This window comes from Emydura macquarii, unplaced genomic scaffold (genome assembly GCF_026122565.2).
Source record: "Emydura macquarii macquarii isolate MOO-44397 ecotype Brisbane River unplaced genomic scaffold, CSIRO-AGI_Emac_v2 contig_3603, whole genome shotgun sequence".
In the NCBI taxonomy this organism is placed as follows: Eukaryota; Metazoa; Chordata; order Testudines; family Chelidae; genus Emydura; species Emydura macquarii.
Genome location: NW_027133740.1, coordinates 5,814,523 through 5,842,023, shown reverse-complemented (window position 1 = coordinate 5,842,023; position 27,501 = coordinate 5,814,523). Strand labels below are relative to the sequence as shown.

The window sequence follows — 27,501 nt, the reverse complement described above, 5'->3', positions numbered from 1 at the left end:
GAGTCAACAACTTAACATTTGCAAAAAGTGCAGTTGGATCTTTAAAGATCACATCAGTTAGAACCTTGGATTTAATTCTTATTCTGAAAAGGTGGCACCTCCAGCAGACTTCAACTTGGTAATTGGTTCAGTAGGGACTCGTACTGCATTGAATCCCCATTGTTATTGCCTGCAACACCTAGGTTTTCAGTAGAAGTTCCCTATCCAATTACTCATATGCCTTGACCCGATTTAGCTTCTGACGTCTGACAGGATCACAGCTTGAGAGCTTTTTAATTTTTCCAGCTGTCATACAACGTATTAAGGTAGTTCAGTAGTACTAATCTAATGTTTGCTGCAATGAAACTGTGACTGTATCAATCAGTACTTATTAAAGTATAAGTAAAATCCAAAAAACTTTATAGTCTCTTGACAACTTCTGTCCATTTCATTCTCTGTCTCTTTATCTTCCATGAAAAACTGTCTCTAAAAGGTTCCACGTTTCCTCAAACTCATGTAGCCTGTCTTCATTCATATAGATCATCTTTGTGCCAGCAGCTCTCTCCTATCCCAAATAAGGTCCCTCTAAAGCATTAGGTTGATCTGTTGCTCTGCTATAGAGTCTTCGCTGACATATCAAGGCAGTAGTGGCAGGCAGACCTCCAGTCCTAGGAACAAAAATGCAAGAATAGGGGACTTCAAACTCAGTGCTATCTCTGTCACTTTATTTTTCTTCCATCATCCCCCCCCCTCCCCCCCCCCCCCAAAAAAAAAAAAAAAAAAAAAAGTAGTTTAACTTTAGGATAGTCACACAGCAAAAAGAGCACAGAAATTTTTGGTATCAGATTCTATAGCATAATCCAGTTTGAAACTATTTATTAATATAGCTGGCCTGATCACTACATACAACTTCATTTTAAGTGGTTTTTTGCAACATGTGTTGACAATCCTTTATGCTTAACAGTCCATCCCACCATATATTTAGCTGTAATACTCTAGTTATCTTTTGAGGAAGAGCTCTGTGAAGCTTGAAAGCTTGTGTCGTCCACCCACAGAAGTTGGTCCAATAAAAGATATTGCCTTGCCCACCTTGTCTCTCTCGTGTCCTGGGACCAACACAGCTACAACAACACTGCAAACAAATTTAAATATAGCTAACAGGTAAGGTGTGTTCTATGAAGAACTGATTAATTAACCCAACAACTGCCACTGTCTCTTGACGCTCAGGCCCAAAGTAGAATCTCCTCATCCAGTTTCTCCCATGAGACTATAGGGCTTGATTTTCATTCATAACAAAGCCACTTTACACTGCCCTAGCAATGAGTGTGATGAGGCCTTAAAGTGCTTGTAAAATGCCATCTGGTCTCACTTTTAGACCCCTTTATGTTTCAAGGGTAATGTGGCATAAAGCTGCCTTAGTGTAAATGAGAATTGGGTCCTGTTATCCCTAAATGTGCCTCCTATCAGACCTCTAGTTTAGCAAATGTTGATGCAATTAAGAGACCAAACCCTAGGCACAGGAGAACCCAATATATAGCATGGGAAGGGGGTTTGTCTACACTTGGCTGGATGTTGATTATTTTCCCCAGATACTTGGGCTCCACATAGCATGGAGGTTGACAGCCCTTTTTTTTAATGTCCTGTGTGGTTTTCCATGGGAGGAGATCAGACTAGGTGATCTAAATTGGCCTTGAAATGACATTTTCAAATACAGATGTATAATTCTACTGATATAGCTAACATCCTCCCAAATATTTGGACAATATAAACAAGCACCTCTTGAAAAGAGAGAATTATTTGTGGCAACACATTGCTCAATGTGTTAGTTATGGATTTGATACAGCAATTATTGGGTGAGGTGCTCTGGCCTGCGTTATGTGGGATTTCAGACTATATGATCATAATGGTCCCTTCTGGATTTACAGTCTAGGAATATACAGAAGCATCTTGCAGGCTGTGTTTTATTTACAATAAAACTTTTTATTTTTGTGATAACACAGAAATACGTACATCTGAAAATGGGTCTATTTTCTGGTAAGTTTGTAATTTCCAGGGCATGGGAAGTGGGGAGAAGTTTTATATGCTGTTTAAGAAGCTTTACTTTTTTTTGAAGATCATCTGCTGATTATTAAAATGTACATAAGGGGCTCCTTGGCTGTACCACAGAAGCATTCTTTTGCCAACAGAAAACATAATGCATTTCCATGACATCTATAATTGCAGCACTTCCAGAACAATTACCCTGGCAGTTCATTTTCATATTGTTGGAATTATATTTGCTTGTTAGATTTAATTGAAATCAGTGTTGATGCGCTTGCTTGACAAGGCTTTGAAATACCATAAATGTTCAATGGCTTTAACTTGGGGGAACATACATATTTTGTCGGTTAGCCAATAATTTGCGGATAGTGACAGGAGACATTATAGGATGCATTTTCAGAAGGGCAGCCTTGGTATTTGCCATCACAGTTTGTACCCACAAACATATACGTCAAAATGTAGTTCGATCCTGGATGGTAAATAGGAATATTTGCACCTCTGTCTACCTGACCCGGGTCACAAGTCAGGGAGTTGTATTTGCAAGTCCTCAGATTTGTGCTTGCAGTTCGTTTGTGATCAAGTATTGACCTTCTTCTCCTCAGTTTGCATGAACTGGCATTGCTTCATGCCATGGAAGCTAAGTTGATTTATGTCAACGAGGATCCAGTCCAGTGCAAATAGGGAAACTGGGCCTCACTCCTTCTGATAACTCATCCCTGTGTTCCATTTCTGGCAGCTTCCTCTTCAACTTGTTCTAGCTGAAGACTGCAATAAAGTGAGCCCCGTCTCTTTTAAACATGGGGCATTGGACTTGTCACATGTAACAAGTAACAAGAGACACTCGCTATGTGTAATGCAGTAGGCTGAAATAGGGAAAACATTTCTACAGTGGGAGGAGAATGAAGAAATAAGAGAAAGATCTGGCACAAAAGGAAAAGGTTAAGTAGATTCATGAGTGCACAACATAAAACATTTTTTTTTCTTTAAAGCCACTTCCTTCTGTAAGTTAAAACTGATGCAAACATGCCTTCCTCTGTGACAGCCTGGCAATGGGCATGCTGGAACGTTGGACTTAGTCTTTTGCTTGGATAAGTGGATTTATTTCATATTTTGAAGTTAAATGACTGTGGTAAAAATAGATCCCTCTATATGCTACCTAAATATGTAGTTTAATCAGGCTGCTTCGTGGAAAGAAGCCTGAAACTATGAAGTACTGAGCAAAGGTCATTATATTGATGATATGTCCATGCATTTTATTTTGAGGGAGAGGGAAAGAAACACTCCTGGTCATTCTTGTACTGTTTTAGGGAAAGAGCTCTCTAAGGCCCCATACAGCATTGGCTTTTCTACAGCCTGCTTCAAGTACTGGGGCTATTATTGCTGCAATGACTTCCTGGCTTATATTCACAATTAAAACGTTGCCCTGGTAGTGAAATACAATTGCTCTTTATTAAGATTTTGGGTTAGCATTTATGATTTATTAATGTGCAGTGATTCTGATATGGAATAATGCTATAGCAGGGGTAGTCAATTATTTTTTTGGCAAGGTCCAAATTTCTTGGTGAAGGTATACTCAAGGTCCAGACTCCAGAGAAAATAATAAAAGAAAATAACAATAATGTTAATAGTGAGTGAGGTTAAGATTTGTCACGCTTATTTTTAGTAAACATCATAGACCGTTCATAGGGCAATACACAAAAATTTACGGAAGCCCCTGACCTCTTTGTGATGTTTACTAAAAATTATAAGGGGGGTTAAGAGGAGGGCTGACCAGGCAATACTGAAGCACGAGTGGGGAGGATGAGAGCCCTAGACCGGCTGCAGGACGGGGAGGCTCCAGCAATTGCAGGCTGCGGCAACTCTGAGCTCTGGGGTCCCCTGTGGCGGCTCGAGGCTCTGGGGTCCCCACCCTGCCCGTGGCAGTGAACCGCTGCGGGGTCCGTCTACGGCAGCTTGGAGCTGCAGGGTCCCCCGCCGCCTGCTGAGGCTGGGGGCTGCGAGCCCACCCGCGGCAGCTGACGGCTGAGAGGTCCCCCCACCGTCCATGGCAAGTCAGGGCTTTGGGGCCACCTGTGGCGGCTGGGGTCTGCGGAGTCCCCAGCTGCCCACATGGCTCTGAGCTGCGGGGTCCCCCGGCCACCCACAATATCTGGGATCTGGGGATGGAGGCTCCCGCCATCGGTCCCTGCAGGCAGTAAGGGGACCCCAGAGCTTCAAGCCACCGTGGGTGGCAGGGAACCTCAGTCTCTGAGCGGGTGTGGAGCTCTGCCAGGCCCACCACCTGCCGTGGCTGAGAGGCTCCCACCGGTCTGACATTTCCAGCCTGCCATCTGGGCGCTGAGGCGGAAAATGTCACGGAGGTCTCTGGAAGTCACGGAACCCGTGACCTCCATGACATAATGTTCTCCTTAATAACGAGTAAATAAAAAGATTTCGAGGTCCATTCAAAAGCATCTGGTGGTCCAGATTTGGCCCACAGTCCGCCTGTTGACTACTCCTCTGCTACAGCGTGAAAAATTCTTAACGTCTACAAATCATTTTTATTATCTGGCCTTGATTTCAGCCCTATGCAGCAAAATTACTGCTTCTCAAAGCTGCCGGGTTAACGGCTCTGAAAGCTGAAAGGCCAGTATTGATATATCAAAGATGTACGTATTGGCAGTGCATCCCCTCACTGTGCCTTATCAGCCTTCGTCATACCTGACATGGAGAAAACAGCTGAGGTGAGGGCAGCGTTTAGTGTCCATGTCTATTGAATATTGATTTTGCTGTTAAAACTGGTGATAGGAGTGGTGTTTATGCACCACTTTGGTGAACAGCACTGAACTATAACGTATCACATATTTATTTTAATTTCTTATTAAAGGGAGAATTTTTGTTGAGAATAATGGAAATTACTTTTTATCCCATTACAATCTCCTTGCTTAGGTTTTTATATTTGCACTAAAGCCCTTAAATACAGACACGTGAACACATATAATAATTTATATACGTAAAATAAAATCACACTTGGGAGGAAAGGATTAAGGATTTCTCCTTTGCCCTAAACATTTAAATATGCTCTTTACATTTTGCTTAAGCTTTCATGTCAAAGTTATGAGCATCTTTAGCCTGGTTTGAGTTTGAAAACAAGACCCAAACCAGGACAATAACAGAGTGACACAAAGATTGACTACACTGTACTTGCTGGATGAAGTGAAAACCGATGAAATATAAATCCTATCTCATGGGATTTCACTGCCTGCTGGAACTAATCTCATTAACTTAAAACCACCTGAGGCTTAAAAGAGATATACACTGCCTTGAGAAATTATATTTATCCCATCCAGGGAAAAAAAACCCAGCTTATATCTTACATTTGACTTTGCTATTCTTGAATTACCAGGACATTTCTATCCCATGGGAAAGTCATTATATCTTGCAGCAGCACAATTATGTATCTTATCTAAAGTTCACCGTTACATGAATTCTCAAATGTTTGTTTGTTTTCTTTTTTAAGTTATTTCCTAAGGAAAATAAAGATTGGATACTTAATACAAGCAAATGGTAGTAGATTACTTACAAATATTCAATGCAGTCCTTCTAGGGTTGCAGGCAAAAAAATCTTGAAGTTGCGAGACAGTATAAAGAAAACATTGCTTTTTGGAAGTAAAGGGTTGTGGGAGATGACTTGTACTATGCAGTTATTGTGATTCAGACTTTCATGAAATTTTTTTTTTAAGTAGCTGATTTTACAAGGGACTGACTGGCTCTGTGGACTGATAACTGGAAACAGCCTTCAGATGCTAGGTTGCAGATTTAAATCCAGTGCAGATCAACAGTGAGGAATAGCTTCATAACCACTGGATCGCTATTCACTGTCAGATGTGAACTTCAGTCTAGTGCCCAACGGATAGTGTACAAACCATCACAGCTGGCATTCAAGGCCTGATCAAAAGCCCCTATATGTTCATAGGAATATTCCCACTGATAAAGCCCTGTCTGCCAGTCTTGTCAGCCTCAGTAGAGACCAAGTGACTATTGGAGGGTCTCTTCATTAGCTCCATTTTTTCATATTTATTTTTCTTTAAATTAGTTTTAAATCAATCAGCCATCCATGGCTCCATGGTTCACATTAAAGCATAATAAGATAAATAAAATGGATAGAAGATTTAGCTTTCCTCCGTCACATAGACACATCTGTCAAAAAATACCCCAACAACCTAGCCACCATACGTAAAGCCTCTCTTAACAGTCAGCCCATTGCCCTCAATCCATTGTCCTCTTCCAGGCAAATAAATTAGCCTTGCAGTATGCTCTGAAGGTCAACACGCTGGTGATCTGATGGGAACTTAGCATAAAGCGTGAGGATGCCTCACAGAAAATGTCTTGCTCCAGCACCCCTCGCTTGTAACTAAGGGGCTGTTAGCTGGAGCGTTACACAGTGGGGTGAGCTCTTCTCACAGTTCCATGAAGGTCTGCTTCCTTAGGTGAAAGTTCTGGAGCTACAGCTGATCTGCATGATGATATGGTCCCATCAATCTGCTTGTGGTTCTGCTCCATAAATGCTGGTCTGCATGTGGGAAATCTGCAGCCATTGCAGCAAACATCAGTTGCATCACCTGAATCACTGCTGCTATGTCTGTATCCACTAGGGTGACCAAATGTTCCGATTTTATGAGGAAGGGTCCTGATATTTGGGGCTTTTTCTTATATAGGTGTCTATTGCCCCTCATGTCCTGTCCTGATTTCTCACTGATTTACTACCTGGTCACCCTAGTATCTGCCTCTGGGAGCTGCTTTCAGAAAGACAGAAACTGCTGCCAAAATATCCACCAGCATCTGACAGGTCCTTTTGCCGAAACCTGAAATAGTAGACGACGATCTTCTATCAGTGCTGGATCCATGGCCTATCTCCAGTAGCAGCGGGCAGGCAGAGCCAGAAATGTCTTGGCTGGCTGTGGTACCAGGCTAAGAGCACTTCTGCATAAGCGTTGCGGGGCAAATTCTTCCCCCAATGCACCATGAACCAAAACCTAGAGCAGCTATGGCTATTAATGTGCTAAGAACCTTGGGATATACCCCCAGAAGCTACAGCATCAGATGTGTCAGCACACTGCCAGAATGAACGTACCTGTCTGGGTCTGAGGCGTGCATACCAATGCAGTGTGGATGCTCACAGGCCTGGGCTCTCATGCATGGGTACACGGACCCAAGTACATGGACCGAGGTACGCTACGCAGTGTAGACGTACTCAAAGACAGACAGAGTCTGTCAGGTAGCCAGGGGGATGTGGATATATAATTAACTGAGAAAGGTGAAAAGACCATTCAGCCGGTGCAATTTTGGCAAGTTTCATGAAATCCAGTAAAACTCGTGAAATCTTTTGTGGACTTAAAGAACAAAAAAGATTATTAATATTAATGGTGGCTCGTTAGCCCAAAGTCACCACTTTAACCACCAGGCCATTGGAAATGTACTGTGTTACTATTGTCCTCATAGGCCAGTTATTAAGTATAGCTGCAAATAGATGACGTCTTAACGCCCAACCTCTCAGACTCAGCCTGATGGCTTATGAGTAGACCACAGGCTAGAAGGCAGTGTGACCCACTGGTGCATTAGCATTGATTTATTAGAGGAAAACATGAATAAAACATTTTAAATTTCCAAAGCTCCTATTCAGCCACCTGTAGCACAGTGTGTGTATTGAACTGGTGTGTGCATCAGACACTTGAGGCCAGAAATACGGGTTGAACAAGCAAGCTGTATGAAGGTGGTGTCCTACCCACCCACAGATGTCATGTGACTTGGACAGCTCGCTACATACGGCATAGGTAGAAAGGCCAAATTTAAGGAGAAAATAATGTAGACTGTTCAGAGCATATTTTCTTCTTCTATTTAAAATGGGGAGGGGCGAAACCCTTCCAAATTTTCAAAAGCAGGACCCTGAATCTACATTTAGAGTCTTAAATAAGTGAGTGGAATTTTCTAACATGCTGAGCACTCAGCAGTTCCTGTTGAAATCAATAAGAACTGTTGGACGCAAAGCATTTTTGAAAATTATGTCACTTACTTAAGAGCCTAACTATGGACTTAGGAGCCATTAAGTTCCTATATCTTAAAATCTTGGCCTGTACAAGATCTTCTGTATCTTTCCTTTCTTATTCAAAGGCCAGATGCTCCTGCCCCTGCTCAGAGTGAAAGTAAGCAGAGGAAGAGAGTAAGCAGAAAAATATTTGGAAAGGTCCCAATTTGAAATTGAGGGGGAAGTCTGGCTGGAGTAAGGGAAGGGGGAGAGAGGAAGAGATGCTTCATGCAGCATGCTGCAAGAGGAGAAGGTCTGAAATTCTCTGGCAAATAATTGTAGCAGAGAATGCTGACTGTTGAGCATTCGTCTTCCCTGACGCAGTAAGATTTGCATGTTAGAGCTTGGCAAATAATGAGGAAAATTCTGCTAATGTTAATTTGTAACAATGAACTTGCTTGAGTCACATTCACATCCCTGTCTTATTCACTTTCTGTGCACATTCTCGTGATCAAGTTTGCTGACATAAATGTTTATTCACAGGTATTCTTAGAAACCCAGTGTGATATTTGCATGGGCAGGTATTCACACCAGATGCTGACGTACACAGTCAGGGAAAAGGAAGAATACCATGTGACTTACCTGATGAGTCACAACTAAGCAACACAGTTCCCAGTTTTATATATTCATGACCACTCCTGAGACTGAAATGATTTGACCACCCACTTGATCACTAACAAATAAAGTGGAAAAAAGCTGCAATCCAATTGTGGGCATTCTGTTAGTAGAAAAAAAGGAATATATTCATGGTACGAATTATTTGTTACAAATTATTTGCTCAACTCTCGTGTGATTTTTCTTTCTGTCCAGGTACAGGTAAGTACAGTGTATACCAGTTATTTACTGAGGCACAGGATGTTAATTCTTAAAGTAACTGAAGAACAAGCTCCCAACAACATCCCTGAATAATGTATATGCTTTCTTTGTAAGCTTGCTTCTGTTTTGTAGCCTTTAAAACATGGATTTTATGTGTGACATCATTAACATTTATACTCCTTCTAGATTGTGATGTTCATCATTATTGCTCCACTGTGCCTCTGGATCACCTGTCTGCATTGCAATGCAGCCGTCCTCAGGATTAAATTCTGATCTCTGTTTCCCTGGTGTAAAGCCAGAGAAACGTCATTATTTTCCACGAAGTTCAGTTGGTGGCACTGAGATCAGAATCTGGCTCTTTATACTTTCAATGGAAATTTAAAAGGTTGCTATGAGTAACTATATATTTCTAGAAATGAAATATGAAGTGCCTTTTGAGTTTTGAGTATGGATAGTAACCACAAGAAACTGCCATAGAGGGCCTGTTTTCAGATGCACTAAATTTCTTTGTTTTAAAATAGTCTAGATTTTGTCAGGCCCAGAATCCAGGCCCAATCCTGAAACTCTTGCACCTACCAACATTCACAGTGATTTCCACAGGAATTTTAGGTGCTCAGGGAATGGGCCCATTACATATTGCATAAAATTTCATATTACACTGAAGGAAGAATATTTAGTAAGAGACAAACCTAAACACAAAGGTTAAGATTTTTTAAAATTGACTAGTGATTTTAGATTCCTCTGTTTGAGGTGCCCAATTTTTAAAAGGCCTCTTTAGCAGAAAGTGTTGAGCATACATCCTTCAACAATCAGGCTCCAGATGAACACCCTAAAAATTAAGGCACCCAAAATCACTAGTCACTTTTGAAAATCTTGGACACATTTTGCAAAGTTAGGTCTCTGAAACAAATGAATTGGCTTATGGGAGTGATTGAGCATCGGTGTATTGGATCATTAAAGTTAAGGTGCAAGCTTTTTTGCTTCTTTGTGATGCATAAAGATGACCTCAGACTTTTTTATATGGAAGAGTTGTTCTGCTTGTGATTTTGCATTAGAAATATGAAGTCTTGACTTCCCTCTTTAGCTGAAGGACTATCTACTGGACTGCAGGGCTAGAACAATTAAGACATCACAAGAACCCAGAACAGAACAAACGAATCAGGGTCACCCAATGAAATTAATAGAAGCAGGTTTAAGACAAACATAAGGAAGTACTTCTTCACGCAATTCACAGTCAACCTCTGAAACTCATTGCCAAGGGATGTTGTGAAGGCCATAAGTATAACTGGGTTAAAAAAAGAATTGGATAAGCTTGTGGGGGATAGGTCTATCAATGGCTGTTAGCAGGTTGATCACTAATGGCAACTCCATGCTCTGGGTGTCCTTAAACCTCCAACTGCCAGAAGCTGGGACTGGATGATGGGGTGGATCGCTCAATAAATTGCCCTATTCTGTTCATTCTCTCTGAAGCATCTGGCAGTAGCCATTGTTAGAAGACAGGATACTGGGCTAGATGGATCATTGGTCTGACCCAGTATTGCCATTCTTACGTTCTTATGTAATATGAGCTGTGGTTTCCCAGCTTCCATTCAGAGGAGATGTGTAGTTGACATCTTTTTTTTTAAAAAGGTCCATTTTGTCAAAACCCCAATTTCCCATTGAAAAACAGGTTGTAAAGAAAATTTTCAGCCATCTATACTTAAAACACCTGTGATTGCTGACATGTCTAAAGTTCTCCCTCTTGCTACCACTAGTGAAGCTAACATGCCCTGCTATGGAATTTTAGCAAATATTTCTTTTTTGCACAGTTAATATCCCCTCTCCTTCAACTGAGGACTGAGAAAGCTGCAGATTCAGGTTTCACCAATCAACTAGTTTTGCAGTCCTTTAGTAAAAATCTGTCATAAATGCAGAAAGGCATGAATACATAATCATATTTTAAATATTCACGTGTCTTTAAAAGTGCATGTTCCTTGAATGTAAATTATAAGTCTTGCCTTTATTCATGTGTGATCCTTGCACTGTTACTGGTATGAAATTCCTGATATCAGGATACTTTTTTTTTAAAGTTATCAAAGCTGGTCTTATACACAATAAAGAAGCAGTAAACCATAAGAGCAAAAACAATGTCCCCCTTTGCAGTTTACCTTAAGAAAACAGGGCCCGGAGGAATTAATTTTACAGGTGTATGAAAATTGTGTATGTTGCTGTTAAGATGCCAATGTAGAATGCATAGTTGTGACAGCATTTGATGTGGTCATAATAGCACATTTAAGGGGCAATGACTGATGGGGATGGAATTTCCTAGAAGTTTTACTGCCTGGCTTAATGGAGTTATTTGCGTCAGATTCTTAACCCAGCTGGTCATTGAATGATAGGAAGTGCTACTTGACCTGGAGGTCATTATTGCTATTATAAACCCGGGAAGTATTAACATGTAAAGGAGAAATAAAATAATTACCACCTTTAAGTGTGGAAAAGTTAAAGGTTTATCTGCATGTTGCCTTGGATATTGTGTTTATAATAATAAATCTAAGACTAGACGGTCAAGGGTTGGGTCAAACAAGCCTTGCTCCCATGAATTATCCTTGCTCACGTAGGAGTGTCCTGTTTTCAGTGAGACATCTCATGTGAGTAAAGGCTGCAAGATTAGACCCCTAGTCTGCAAGGTCAGACAGCATAGTAACCAACAGGAAAGCAGGACAGCATTTCAACTTTCTGTCTTGATTTATGGCATAAAGTATTCTTTGGAGAAATTTAATGTTTTAACCTGAAGCTATAGCCGAGTAAACGAAGTGCAAGAAAGATCTCCATATTGTCAAATTTGTCATATTGTTTTGCAGTCAATGACAAAAATTAAGATTCCCTCTCTGCTCCTACCTCCAAAGTAGTCCTTCTCTCAACAATTACTTGTAAGATAAGTTTCAGCCTGGGTTATAAATGTTTCCAAAATAGGAGGAACAACAGAAACTTTGACCTAAATGGTTCCTGCAAAACATGAGCAAGAGGGGCAAAATCTTAATAGTTGTTTTATGCCATTTATACTTACTGAAATATGCTTGGAATTCCCTCTTATATGGGAAAGATGAGATGGAGGCGAGGTGGGAACGGCGCACTGAGGCAGATTAAAGAAGGGTGATCTCAGTTTTTCACAGGGTTAACGCTTTAGGGGAATATGAAATTGAAAGTGAAGGGCATGCTCCTTGTTGGGGGAAAGCATTAGAGTGGACCTAATGCAGAATCTCATTAAAGGAACTGTCAGGATTCCTCTATTTTACCATCACCTCCCCAGTCTGTAAGAGGCAACTGTCGTTTTGAGTGAGTGTACTGCCAAAGCGGCATTTACAAATAAATGAAAAATGTCACAATTGATTTTGCTTCTTCCAGAGCACTGTGTGTCAGCTTTGTCACAAACTGTCTTTGTTATTCTGTTTCAGATTTCTCAGCTGGACATTGGAAATAGCTTTTGATGGTTCTGGGCTTCTTTCATTTGACCCAGGGTAAGACTTCGGTCTGTGACCTTTCATTAATATTTGTGCAACAGTTTGGACCATTGGTGAAGAGTGTTATGTCCTCCTTTTTGAGCAGTCAACTGGCAAGATTGCCAATATGTGCAAATCAGATATGTAGGAAACCATCCATGTTTGAAAGTGTTATCAAAATAAGTTATGTTTCATAGTTTCTTCCCTGTAGAAATATGTATCAATATGATGATGATTTAAAGGAATATATATATTGAAATAACAGTGCTAGCCCTATAAAAGGCACAGGCTATATGTTTTCTTGTTACCAAGGAAGTTATAGCTATGTTCCTAAATTGTTAACATTCTTTTCCTCAAATGTTACATATTATCCATAATTCTTTTACAATGCACTTTTCTATAAGACATTATTGCTGGGCATATCCTTGCTTGCAAATATCTGAGAAAGGGCAAGTTCTTATTTTTCCTCTGGCTAGATAAGTAGGCTAGTGCGGTATTATTGATTAAAAAGGCTTTTATTGTAAAAGTCTGAATAACATAAGAATGCAAATCCTTTTTGGAACTCGAGTTGAAGAAATATTTGCAACAGTCCCCTGGAGCCTGTAAGCTACCATCACCATTTTAATACTGTTACTGTTCTAAATAGTTATTTTGCTCTTTGCACTTTACTTTGTGCTTTTAGGAATCAAAAGTACAGAAAGTATTTTGCTAAAATTACTGTGCAAGGACAACTTCATTAATATTTGCAGAATTTCAGTTAATTCTATCTATAGAGGTTGATAGGTTCATAATGACAGAACTAAATGAAACCGTAACTGGATGGCATGTTTTATGCATTTTCTCTGTGTTTGTTGTTCTGGTAGTAAAGTGCAATGGAAATCATGTATAGCAGCTAAAGTTTGTAACCAGCAAACCATGATACCAAGGGAAGGGTTTATTACTTTATTCCCTTTGACTTTCAAGTAGTAAGCAAAAAACCCAACAACAAGTGTTTGTAGGATTGCATTATAAACTATTTCCTGTTAATAAACGTATATCTACTGCATCTATTTTGAAACTTTACCTCTAACAAAGATTTTTTGTGTGTGTGTTTGTATCAAGTGAAAAGTCACTTTATTTGAAGTTTTTCCCTTGTTACCAAGACTACCCTAGATTATTAAAACGGAAAGAATTTTAGAATTTTAGGTTCCAGTCACCCATTCCTTGTATATCCAGAACTCCTACTGAGTCCAATGGGAGACTGACTTATACAAGGTAAACAGGATCAGGTTCCTAATTTGCTATTTGATCTTCATGTTGGTGCATTTACATTCTGTACTTCATTCACCTTGGTCCGTGAAAATAACTTGGTTAGTTTCAGTTTTGTTAATACAAGCAGTAAAATGCTACTATTTCTGAAATGCTACATTCGTACATGAATACAGATAGTCCTGTTTGTTTAAAACTGCAGAAAGACCCAATTGTTCCTTCATAATTAAAATTTGACACAAAATTGTCACTTTCACAGCTAGTTTGTTTCCTTTTCTCACATACTAGTACAGTAGTGTTGTGTTTAGGTTCACAGAGCCCAAGGGAATTACATTAAAAAGAAACAGGTTTTGATTAATTAAAATTAAGTATCTAAAATAGATTTGAAAATATTTGTTTAGAATAGTTTTTGTAACTTCGTCTTTTTTGATTAAAGTACTTAAGAGTTTAGACTGTTCTCTTGGACAGACACCCAGGCCTGAGTTCTTAGTACAATATTTGGGATCGGATTTTCCAAGAGAGTCGTGGTATCAAGTTTGTAATCTGATGCAGTGAGTTGTCTGATGTTACTTTCATCCCCTGTAAAGTAGGAGAAAATCTGAGATGTGAAACAGGAAGAAAGATCTCTCCCAGCGCAAAGGCTGATGAAATAGTAACATGTCATTATATGAATTGATATACTGATATAACGAATCAGACTCTCACTACAGTACCTAAGGAAATTGGGGGAAAAAATTGAAAAGGAGATGAAAATACCATAATGTTCAACACTGTCAATTGCAAACCCCAGAAAACATCTGACTTTTAACATTATAGTAAAATGGTTTTGATGTAAATAGAAATAGAGCAATGTATAAAAATGTGAATAAGTATTGCTCAAAGAAATCTAGGCAATTCTTCTGTAGTGTCTTGAATGGTAGAAAGATCTTGGCAGACTATGATTTGGTAAATGGGCAGCAGCTCAAACTTTGATATGTGAGTCTCATAGTAAAGTAGTGCTATTTGTCCTCACAATATTACCTTGAATTATACTGAAATTGAATTGTCCTAACCAGTCAGAATGAAGGGGGAGAGCTGTAATGTACTGATGCATAACTCCAGAGGTTCCCCATACATGCAATTATCTGAACTGCAGTTAGATGTGCGTAGATGATATAGTTATTTCTCAATAACAGTATTATGCAGTTTGAAGAACTTGTGATTAACTGGTGGCTGTTCCTAGCAATAACCAGTCACCAACATGATCTGATTTGGACTATACATGGTAAGGAATTCACCGGAAATAAGAAATGCCCTTAACATCTCTATACTGGCTACTTAGAGCCAGGAGTAGTAAGATTAGTCTCTTCCTTGACCCTCCACAGAATAGGCAGTCAGGGCATGAACAACAAAAGGCAAAGCAAAAGAGCCTTGCCTCTACCAACCCCTCACTGGCTATCATGGCTGAGCCAGTGCATAGGGAATAGTAATTTATTGCTAATGCAGGCCACCAGTAAATAGTTACCTGCCAGGAGACAGGAGGAAGACGAGAGGGACCCAGAGTATGTCTTCACTGCTTCTTTACTGCAAATTCGCTGCCGTCAGATCAATCTTTCTGGATTGACTGAGTGGTCAGTGAAGATCCGTTCAATTGATCTGGAAGTCGACACACTAAAACCACCCCCTCAAATGGCATAGCACTGCGTTGATGGGAACGCATTTCCCGTCGACGCAGCGCAGTGAAGATGCCGTGCACAATGGAAGTTAAGAAGTAGACGGGACTTACACAAGTTACTATGTGTAGATTGCGCAACTCCCATTGACTGCCGCTGAATTTCCAGGTAAGTGTAGACTGGTCTCAGAGCTATGTCTTTGACTTACAGTGCTTTCTGAGTCCCTTCCTAGTGTGGTGTAACTTACACACACACCCTTTGCACTGGGTGTGTCTAAGGTTGCAATCTAGCCCTTTCTATTTTTCCATAATTGTACTGTAGCTATGCAATGTATATGCTAGATGCGGCTATTCTTACTGGCTGCTAAAATTCTTTTATTCTGATTGGCTCTTGTACTCGGATAATCCAGGCTGCTTACCAGCATTGAAATATGTGCAGCTTTTTCTTAGGGCTTGTCTACACTTACCTCCGAGATTCGGCAGCAGTCGACTGCAGTTGCGCAAGCTACGCAAAAAACTTGCGTAACTCTCGTCGACTTCTGTGGTTCTGTTCTGTGCGTCGTCTTCACTGCACTGCGCCAACGGGAACCGCGTTCCTGTCGATGCAGCGCTTTGCCACTTGAGAAGGTGGTCTTACTACATCGATTCCGGATCAACTGAGTGGGTCTTCACTGACCGCTCAGTCAATCCAGAGAAATCGATCTGACGGCAGCGAATTTGCTGCTGTCAGTGAAGATGTAGCCTTAGAGTGAAGAAAAAAATTCCAAAAAGCAATGAAAGTGGATCTGCCCTAATTCTGAAAGAGGAGCTGTTTAAAAACCAAAAAGTTAAATTCTTCAACTTATCTTACTCTTTTTTATCCCTCTCCCCTTTCTGTCTCTGAAACGTAATAGGTGTTTTTTTTTCTCGAGAGAATGATTAGAATATGTACCATTTCTGTTTGCACTTGGATCCTCCCAGTCTCTTTATCCCAGTTCACAGATGTTATGTAAGCAAAAAAAAAAAAAAAAAAAAAAGGACAGCTCTTCTGAGGAGAAGAGGTTGCTTTGCTGTAGGAAAAGAAAGGAACTGGAGAAGGGAAATAAGAGAGAAGGAGGTGGAAAGGGCAAGATGAGGATGTGATGCTGGCAGATCAGGTGCCGGCTCTTGCCAAGGCTTTAGGCATCAGCTGAGCACTGACAAATTCATTGCTAGAAACCAGTCCAGCTCACAAATGTGTTAGTTAAAATGGGTGTTGGACTTACAACAATGTGTTTAGGCTTTATGAAATGCCTGTAAATTGCTACATGTATTAATCCTACTTGTAATGTCTGTATCCCATGCTATAAGGGGATGCTGAAGTGTTTGCGCTATAGCTGTAAAATGTTTGTTCTGAATTATGTAACTCAGCAAACAAGAAAAAACTTTACCTCATGTAAACTTTACCTCATTGTAACTGGGAGTAACCTGAATTTTGGTGAGATTTTTTGTATAAGTGACCATTTGCCACATAATTCAGTTTGTCTGAATGACAAGATAGACTGGGATGCATGAGGGGACTGCCTGTGTCTCAGTGGTAAGACTGATATAGTGCTTTGAGAATACACACCTGTTTCTGAATTGGTGAGATCTAATTATAGAACAAAAAGCTAGTTTGGGATGTCTGTCCTGCTTTTTGACAGTATGCCCTGAGGTTCACACTCATGGTCATGAGCCACTCCAGACAGCGTGATAGAGGAGATGGGGAAGTAAGAGCCAGAAGGATTGAACTTTTACTTTTGGGCTGGTTCATGGCCCTGTTAGTTTGTGTTTTTCTTCTCCCCTTCATTTAAAATGGCAATACTGAATTAAAATTCCTGACTGTTGTTAAGAACTTGAAGGTCCTTTCTGTTAAAATAGGGTCAGATTCTGACACTCTTCTTCATGTGGAGTAGCATCTTATTCCATGAATATCCTTTGACTTCAGTGGGACCACCCATGCAATAGGGTATCGGAATTTGGCTATTAGTAATAACCATATTTCAGCCTCAAGAACTCCTTGGCTTTCGCATTTAAACTTTATTACCTATAACCATCTTGGGCTTCATGTTCCTGAATCTATTCAGTCTCGGATGCATTTAGAAACTAAACAGGACTTATCCTCAAGTTATTATTATAATAGCTTGCTTCATCCAACCAGCCTGGTCCTTTGTGCCTTCCAGGAACTTTTGTACAGATGCTTCATCACTAAAATCACTTCAAGTGCTGTTGCAAAATTAATAGAAACAAGGGCACTTGAACAGAAAGTGTACATAAAGCCTACCCTCAGCAGCACGAACAGACCTACTTGCCTGTGTGGTTGAATGAGCTGAGTTTAGGTAATTTGCATTTCAAAGAAGAATAACCAAGTGAATTGGGTCTTCATTCTTCGTTGTGATATGGTGGTCAGGTCCAGGCTACTGGATTATTTTAGGGTTGTGAGTGGGAAAGGGGAAATTGCTAAATCACTTGGTTAGTTGATCACCATCTCATTGTTGCCTCAAGTTGTTGCACATTTAATAATGACCAAACAGATTAACCATAAAAAAAACCAAACAAACTGTGAAGCAATTTTAATGGAGAAATTGAAGATTAAAGGGTGGAAAATGGGTGTGCTATCACACTGGCCCTTAGATGCAATAGGATAGTCTTAACAGTAGATATGAAGAGGTGGAAGGACTTACCTGTTGTGGATACATTCCCCTGATGGTCAAATTAGAAGGATAATCTAGAGAGGTATAACTGGAGGCATTAATGGCATAGTTACAGCACTGCAGCTGTAGCATCTGTAGTGTAGACTTACCCTTAGATTGTAATCTCTTTGGGACAGGGGCTGTGTCTTCCTTTGGATATGGACAGCATTCGGCACTATGGCCACTGTTAACCAATCAGGGCCTCTAAACACTAATGCAAAGAATTAGGCTGGGGTTTTCAAAGGAGCATAAGGCATTTAAGTGCTCAAATGTAATTGATTTTCAGTGGGATTTGGGTGCATAACTCCCGTAGGCCTTGTCTACATGGCAAATGCAACCCAAATGACTAAACAGGCTGTAAGTAACATCTTTCATTATTTCGGTTCAAGTTTGCGTGTGGATGCCCTCATTTTGGAATAAGAGTGCCCTATTTTGAGAGAATGCAAATGAGTAAAATAGGGAATTATTTTGAAATGGAGCCCATTTATTTCAAAATAAGAATGTCCACACACAGACTTGAACCGCAATAATAAAGGCAAGAATTGCAGTTGATTTAGGCATTTTGGTTCCATTCACTACACCAACCCTTATGCTGCTTTGAAAATCCCAGTGAAAATTAAGAATGGCTGAACATCACTTCCCCCCTCCCCCACTGCTAAAAATGGGGTGACATCTTGGCCCCACTGAAGTCAAGGGCAAAACTTCCATAAATAGTGCTCACCATGCTCCATTACTTTGGGAAAGAACTTGGATTAAGTTCTGTAATTTAGTATGTAGATGTAATTAAGATTTTACCATCTGTAAAAACTTGAATTGCAAAAAGCAAAGGAAGATTGTGGTGGCATAATGTGTCATACTAAAATGATACATAAGGCAAACAACATTTTGCAAACATAAATGTGATGATATTTTAAAGTTGTATCTCTCTATTTCTGTAGGGCATAACAAGTAATTAAAGAGGACCATAACATAATCCTTTAGTATTGCATATTAATTCCAGAGAGGGATGAATTAATCTTTTCTGACTGCACAGTCATTTACAGCTCACCATGGTAATACTGTAGGGCTATAAAATAATCCTGTAGAACAACATATAGGTTTTCTAGACAGCATATTTATGTAATAAAACTCCTGAAGGGCTGCACTGTCTCTCAGTGATGATATGGTTGAAGCAAACTGGAAGTGAAAGTATTTGTCTTAGAATTTAAAACTGACAAAAAATGTTGTGTACTTTTGCCTTAAAGGAAATTCGAGGAAAATACACTTTTGCTCAATGAGGATTGAAGAGTACTAGAGACTCTGTGCCAAGACAAAAAATATATTTTTCATGACAGATGGTTGTGAGTTTTGGCAGCCACTTTAACTATAGAGTCCTACGCAGAAAATCATTTTTTAAAAAGACCATTGAGATTAACAGAATCAAAGGGCCACGTGTCTGAGTGTTAGGTGTCCAGAGAAGGATGAAGATCTAAATAGATCTAGCTTGACTAAACAATATACAGAAGGCTGGGTGTTTAAAATGGAAAAACAAGACACCAGTCTGGGATTTGGAGTAGAGGAGTGATTTGGTGTGGGGCAGGAAGCTGGGCGTGAAGGATTTGGACAGAATGTGAGGAGAGAGACTAGAGGCTTTGATCCTTTCTTTCACCTCACCCAAACAGTCCCTGTCCTGATTAGAATAAAAATATCATGGACAAGTGGAAACACTGAGACAGCCAATCTCCTTGTGGACTCACCTGTCCTAGTGCTGCCCGAAGTCAGAGTGAGTTTCTGCTTCAAAGTAGACTGGGCTCTACACCTAGATAATGTCTGGCAGAGATTTGGGAAGATGTCCCTGAGGGTTCGTCTGCACAGTAACTGGACACCCATGGATGGCCTGGTGCCAGCTGATTTGGGCTTGCGTGGCTCGGGCTGCGGGACTGTTTCATCACTGTGTAGACTTCTGGGCTTTAGAACCTAGAGCAAGGGCTCCAGCTTGAGCCCCGAAGTCTACACAGCAATGAAATGGCCCCGCAGCCTGAGCCCCAGTCGCCTGGCACAGGCCAACCATAGGTTTGTCTTTGCTGTGTAGATATACCCAGAGAGGCTTAAGGCGGCGAGGATGGTGTTAACTTGAGATAGGCCTGAAAAGACAGTCCATACGGCTCGTATGCACTCAGCCTGCCTGTTTTCACTGTCACTTGCTCCACTGGACAAATGGCTTTTTCTTCAGGTGGCCAATCTGCTGAGTTCCACCAAAGCAGACACAGACATTCCTGGTTTCTACAGACTTATCTTACGTTACCTGTCTACAAATATTTACAGAATAGAGAGCCCAAGAAGGGGAAGGAGTGGTTTTAGGCTTCCAGATTTATCACCCAATGCAAAAAGATGTTGTGTAGGAACCTCTCTTGCACAATGGTACTTACAGCATACAGGAATATTGCATTATCAAGCTATGGGTTTTGCTCTGTGTCTTGCTGAGTCTACAGGTCAGATCTGCCTGGCTGTTCAGTTGTGAAATTTCATTACATAGAAAACAGTAAGGGGGGAAAAATTAAATGTACACATTGCACTTGGACCCAGAGATCTGCCATGGTATATGAGAGAGAAATCTCTGTTGCCTGGTCCTTCCTCAGGGGAGCAGAATCATGGCACTTCTGCTGCATTCCAGTCATTACAAAAGTGATTTGATTTAAAGCCTTAACCTCTTGATATTAAGGACCTAAGATAATTGCTTTTGTAACCACTGTGCACTGGTGTAAATGGCAACACCAGGTGTAAGGCAGGGGAGAATCAGAATCCATGCATGTAGAATTAAAGTCTTCTTTGGTTTTGTCCTTTTTTGTCTCTCCCCCCCACCACCATTGCTCTTTGCTATGTTTAGGTCTCTGCTTTCCTCAGATCCTTGTATATTCTATTGTCTCTCCGAAGTCCTCTCTAAAGCTGATGGGGGTCCTACCACCATTGGCAGAAGTCCAGGTGGCTTCCTCTTGGTCATGAATCAGTCAAAAGCTGGGTTTGAGTGTCTTTGAGGTGGACTGGGTATAACCAGGAAATTAGTTTAAAAAAAGAAAAAAAAATCACAGAGGCAAATGTTCAGTCTTTGTTTCAAGGTTGTGAGATATGCACTGAACTTAAGAGGCCCCCATCATTGGTGGCCCATGACTACTGGATGTACAGATCACAAAGACTGGCCATCTACACAGATATAGGGCATGTCTACACTACAAAGTTAAGTCAGTGTAAGGCAGCTTATGTCAACCTAACACTGTAAGCATATACACTGCAGTGTTCCTCCTGCCACTGTAAATCGCCTGCTATACCGACCTAGTAAATTTACATCAACAAGAGGCATAAGGCTTAGGTTAACATAATTTGGGTGCCACAGTGTCTGTATAGATACCATGTTATTTGCATCACCTGTTGGCAGTCAGTGTGGTGGGCCAGAGCAGGGGGAGGGTGTTCTAGCTGTGAGCCACAACAGAACTGACAACTGGCTGCCCAGTGCTGAGAGCCTGGGTCGTGGGATCTCATCTGCCCAGCTGGAGCCCATATGCACCCCAGGCTCTCAGCTCCCCACTCCACATGGAGCTCCCAGCTGGAGCCTAGCTGCTGCCTGAGCTCAGAGAGCGGAGAGCCCGGACAGCAGCTGGGAGCTCAGCGGGGAGCTGAGCGCCAGGCATCTGAGTCCTCCACACTGCCCCTCCTAAGTCGGTGCAAGCACTCCTGGGGAGGACACGCACCACCGACAGAAGGAGGGTAGTGGTTGGACATGGAAAACAGCAGTAATTACTGCAGTTGCTGTAAGTCAGCCTAACATAGGTTGACTTACTTGTGAAGTGTAGACATGGCCTAGGTGCTGGAAGGCTGCCCTGTCTAGCTGTTGTGCTAATGCGTCCTAGTGGGACCAGCTCTCGGGTTCAAAGGGAGTTCAGACTCAAGACCCATTTACTCCTACCTGTCTGGGAAGAGTCTGTCAACAAACATGTCAGTTGCAATGATGTATTTTGTGATGTGGTCACTAGGAACTGGATGGAGACCAGCGATTTATTTCTCATATAATGCTGAATGACCATTAGCAAGTGTAATGAGTCATTACTAATGAGTTTCATTTACTGCTGGCCTGGGCCAGTGAAAGGGTCTTTTTAATCCCATTTCCATTTTCACCTACTGCCATCTCCCCTGTGCTATACTAATATTTTTAGCTGATTCAGAGTGATTCTAGTAAAGTGGTAGTACTGAATTGTTAATGAGTCCTTTAAATGTCACCTCATCAAATAAGGTTTCTTCCCAGAAGGGTAAATGGAAGTTATGAGCCATCATCGAATCCTGGTGTAATTTGGTCTCTGTAATTGTCTTGCTTATTGTGTTGAATTGATTTAAGCTTCACTCTTACTCAGTGTATCTTTTTTAAAATTAGCTTAGTACATTTTGGAAGCCAGATCAGTGGATACCCTAACATGTAGCAGGAGAAAAACTGACCTTTTTTTTTTTTAATCCTTACCTCCCTGCCTTGTCAGACTTTATTGTCCTCTGTTTCGCACAGAACACTGAAACCTACTATGGATTGGAAAGGTTAGTGAGTCCCTTGACTGTTACGCAGGGTATGACTTGTAAAGCCAAACTGTGTCTCCAGCAAACATGCACAATAGGCTTGATCCTGCTCACTGCAATGTTTACCATGGAGTTCAAGGGAAGCAGACTCAGATCTGGTGTAGTATGGCATGCTGTTGCCTTCAGACTGATACAACTGATACACATGCTGGCTCTGCTCCTGCCTGGCTTTTACGTAAGTGCACAGGAGAGGGCTAGGCAGGTTGTAATGAGCTTTCCTTAAGCTTTGTGTGGCCTATGTAAAGGTCTGGCATGGACTGTTACCTCTACTCCCTTAGGAGTGCACAGCAAACCAAAGGGGGTAAGGATGAGTCACATCCCCTGCATTCACCCTCTGAGTGGGACTGGCAGCTGGCTGCACCCATAACTAAGTGCTTGCCCTGTGTGCTGGGTAATCGAGGAGGCATGGAAGCATACCCTTTACGAGGTATGGCTCTGACTCTGAGCTGTGTCTAACCCATGGAGAGCAAAATTCCACTCCGTGCCATCACTTGCGTCTTGTGGTTACTGCCATTGCCTCCTTACAGCTCTTTACAGGGTCTCTTAAGCACCTGCCCTGCATAGGCAAAGGTGATAGGATTGTAAAAGAAAAATCCAAAAGGTTAGTAAAAGAAGTACTGATTGTGAGCCCGATCCTGCTTTTTTTTTTTACGAGTTTTGCATGGATGAGGCAGGAATTACCTACTCCCAGTGACAGAGTGGGAGTAGCCTACACTCATCACTCTGTAAGCTTCCCTGCAGGGGCCAAATTGGGAAGATAATTGGTTAAGAACTGGGTGATTAACCAGTTAACAAGGAGATTCAGCTCATCAGCTGCAGACAGTTAAAATGGAGGCAGTCAGGAAGAAGAGAAGGCTGGAAGGGAGGGCAAAGAAGCCCAGGATCTCAGAGAGATGAGATATCTCTCCGCCCTCCCTCTTGCCCTGTGCCTAGGGAGTAGGTAGCAGCTTGGGGAAAGCCTGCTCTGGGGACACGAATCTGTATAAGAAGTTGTAAATAAAGTATGTGGTGTTGAATGTACAGGGGAGTGTGTGAGGACAGGTTGTAAAATGAAGAGGCTCCTATGGCTGCCTGTAGGCAAAGGCAGTAACCCAGCACCTAAGATTTCAAACAGTTCCTTTGATCATACTGAATTATATTCAGCCTTCTGCTTCAAGTAGTATTGCACAATCAATATTTGCTCTGTTCACAAATGCCAATGGGCAATGTGCAAGAACAAGTCCATATATTTTTGGCTGTTTGAGCAGGGTTTTTTGTTTTTTGTTTTTTTCCCCCTGATATTAATTTTTAGGACTAAAGGCAAGTGTAGCAGAAGAAGAGTTAAATAAACGTTTGTGCTTGTGCTGTAGTTTAGAAAAATCACAACATGTAGCAGCCTAAAGTCTCACAAGGAAAAAGAAAAAACACAACCACCTTCATTTTTGCCTCCTGCTGTCCCTTCCAAGGGGAAGAAATGGAGCAGCAGTTGAAGGGAAAAATGAAAGTGAGGGGTTTTTTTATTATTCCTCAAATGCTGTGTCTTTTAAAGTTATACCAGTGTTGCTTTCAGAGCACTCCTCTCATTTTTGCTTTACACTTTCACAGAGTTGAATGCCGTTTCCAGCCGGAGATGGGAGCACATACATTTATTTTGGGCAACTGAAACTCTAGAGATAATTTGCTATTTGGAAAGTGGGGAGGGAAGTGTCCATCATTAACTTCAGATCTAGTTATCATCACATCTGTTACGCAAAAACGTCTTAGATTTTTATACCCCAGTGGTCTTTAAGCTTACTTATCAAGACAACTGCACCTGTCTTCCCTCTCTATGGTTCACCAAAGGCACCAGCTTTTAGGCTTCTGCTCCCCAGCTTTTGCTTCTCTTGGCAGAGAAACTTGTCTCTCTCCCTCCTGACTGGGGCATTTCCAGGCTGCACAGCTCCCTGCCTATGTTATGAATTCCCCAGCAAAGTCCAGTAGCCTAAACAGGCCGGCTTTACTTTTCTCCTCCGAGACAATAAACAGCACAATTGCCACAGTTAATTAAACAGCTCTTTTCTAAGCATGCACAATTACTCTTAAGGTAAAAGCGTTAAAGAGAAAAGATATTAAAATAATAGCAGAACCTACACCCATGCAAACAAGTTTACCAAAGATCACCCCAAGTCACCTAAGGGCTCTGGCTGGTGAACAGTCCTTACAATCAACCCCCCCCCCCCCCCCCCAGGGGCTTTTCTGTGGTTACAAGTTCATAACCCTTTTGGCTCAGAAAAAAGAACTCTCATGGATCTGAGAGTTATGTCTTTATGCTGTTTGGGCCTTTTGATCCTGGGAGTAGGTAATTTGTAGACCACGTTCCCCTCTCCAGGGCAAAGTTTCAAAAGATCAGGTTCAGAGGCTGGCATTTGCATTCCCCTGCTCCCCCATATTGTCTAGGAAAACTAGTCAACTTACAGTTCATTCTTAGCTTAGCCCATTGTTTAAAAGAGTCCTTTGAAGCTCATAATGCTTCACCAGATTTACTTTAATTATGTCTCCTAAACAAGTTACTTACAATCCCACAGTAACGTATAAACATTTGCATTTTAATACAATGCGGCTCTAAGATAGTGAAACTTAATTTAATAAGGTTTCATTTAATTTAGTAAGGTTTGTCCAGGATATTGCAGGAAATCACCATCTCTGACACACTAGTTATCCATTACTTACTTGTCATTTATACGCCACCCCAAGGAGAGAGAATTCTATTATTATTTATTATTAATTTGTGTTACCATAGCTCCTAGATGCCCCAGTCATGATCGGGATTCCATAGTGCTAGGGGCAGAATAAATAACTGTCCCTGCCTGAAAGATCGTACAATCTAATTTAAATTAAGTGTAGGAAAAGAGTTCACAATTAGCTTTGACATGTGAAATAAAGACATCTACACACCATTGCCTGTAATGGCATATGTCCCATCCACGATTTCTATTAGCAGATACCTCCAACTGTCGGAGATGAGACACTAGAAGGGGAGGATTCCTAGTTACTACAGAGAATTCTTTCCCAAGTGTCTGGTTGATGGGTCTTGCCCACATACTCAGGCTCTAACTGATCACCATATTTGGGGTCAGGAAGGAATTTTCTACCAGGTCAGATTGACAGAGACTCTGAGATTTTTTCATTTTCCTCTGGAGTGTTTGGTACAGCTCACTTGCTTATTTGAACTACAATAAATGGTGGATTCTCTGTAACTTGTGGTCTTTAAATCAAAAGAGTGAGGATTTCAATAACTCAGCCAGAGGTTATGGACCTACTACATGTGTGGGTGAGTGCGGTTCTGTGACCTGTCATGTGCAGGAGGTCAGACTAGATGATCGTGATGGTCCTTTCTGGCCTTAAAATCTGTGATATATATATACATGTTTATACAGAAGGTATCTTATATCTGTGTATCTAAATATTTATTCTTATACAGTAATCTGTTTTTCCAAATATAAAGCATTCTTACTATTGTATTTGGATAGTGTAACCTATCGTAAGACTTCTGCTTATATAGGACATAATCTTCTCAGAAGGAATTTTCCCATTGATTTTAATAGGATCAGGCCCAGGCCCACAGACTAATTTATCAGGGAAGGCATTAAGAAATGATCGGCAATAGCTTGACCAATAAATCAATTGCAGTCGAAGCAGTTTGTTAATGAACTTTTAAAAATAATGTTTTATGAGATGTGTCTACGATGTTGTCATTTTCTAGGCTTCCTATTAAAACATTATGCTTGCGTTTTGTACAAATGAACCACCCTGGTCATAGGGAAAACAATGGCAAAACTTCCATGGATTTCAGTGGGACCATGATTTGCTCCAATGAGATTTTTTTTTTATATATGTAAATGTACAATGCTGCCCAAAGCAAAATATTTCACAATCCTGTATGAACATTTTTAATTACTTTACTTCTCAATGCATCAAGGAAGGGAGCTTATATCCACTGAAGCAAATATTTTGCACCTGCTTTTATTTTCACAAAAGTTAATTGTACTAGTATGACATACTTTCAGAAAACCATAACCAAAGAATGATGACCCAATTTGTAAAAAATCTGCATAATGCAAAGACAAAATCTGCATTAGAAGAACTATAAGCTTTCAGCATCAAGAGTCAGAATATCCAGAATTTTAAGGCTTGCAAAAAACTGAATACAGGCCTCATGACTAAATCTACTGTTCAGACCATTTTCTATTACGCACAGGTAGGCAAATAAGGCAGTGATGGGCAAACTGTTCTAGCAGTGTATGGAAGCCTCGCTCTACAACCTCCGCATGATCCTACAATTGCTAGTATTTTAAAAGGGAGATGGGATTACCCAGGTAATCATAGGTCTGTCAGTCTGACATCGATCCCAGGCAAGTTAGTGGAGTGGCTGATATGGGACTCCATTAATAAAGAATTAAAGACGGGTAACATAACTAATGCCAATCAACTTGGCTTTATGGAAAATAGATTTTGTCAAACTAACATGATATCTTCTTCTGATGAGATTACAAGTGTGGTTGATAAAGGTAATAGTATTGACATTATATACTTTGACATGGAACCTCACAACATGATTAAAAAAACCCTAGAACTATGTAAAATTAACATGGCACACTTTAAGTGGATTAAAAACTGGCTCACTGATAGGTCTCAAAATGTAACTGTAAACAGGGAATCATTATCCAGTGAGTGTGTTTCACAGTGGTTTGTACTTGACCCTATGCTATTTAGCATTTTAATCAATGCTGTGGGTGAAAATATAAAATCGTCACTGATAACGTTTTCAGATGACACAAAAATTGGGGAGTGATAAATAATGAAGAGGGCAGATCACTTGATACAGAAAGATCTGGATTGCTTCGTAAGCTGGGCGCAAGCAAACAATGTACATTTTATTAGGCTAAATGTAAATGTATACATCGAGGAACAAAGAAT

General features: G+C 40.8%; 1 long non-coding RNA gene across 2 annotated transcripts in view; it reads left to right on the top strand.

The window, feature by feature from the left end:
• The window catches only part of LOC137145658 (uncharacterized), a 136,652-nt gene that overhangs the window by 30,217 nt on the left and 78,934 nt on the right, over window positions 1–27,501 (top strand). For both annotated transcript variants that reach the window (XR_010917704.1, XR_010917705.1), the window contains exon 2: window positions 12,337–12,399. This is a non-coding gene — a long non-coding RNA (uncharacterized lncRNA). The remainder of the gene's footprint in view (window positions 1–12,336; window positions 12,400–27,501) is intronic.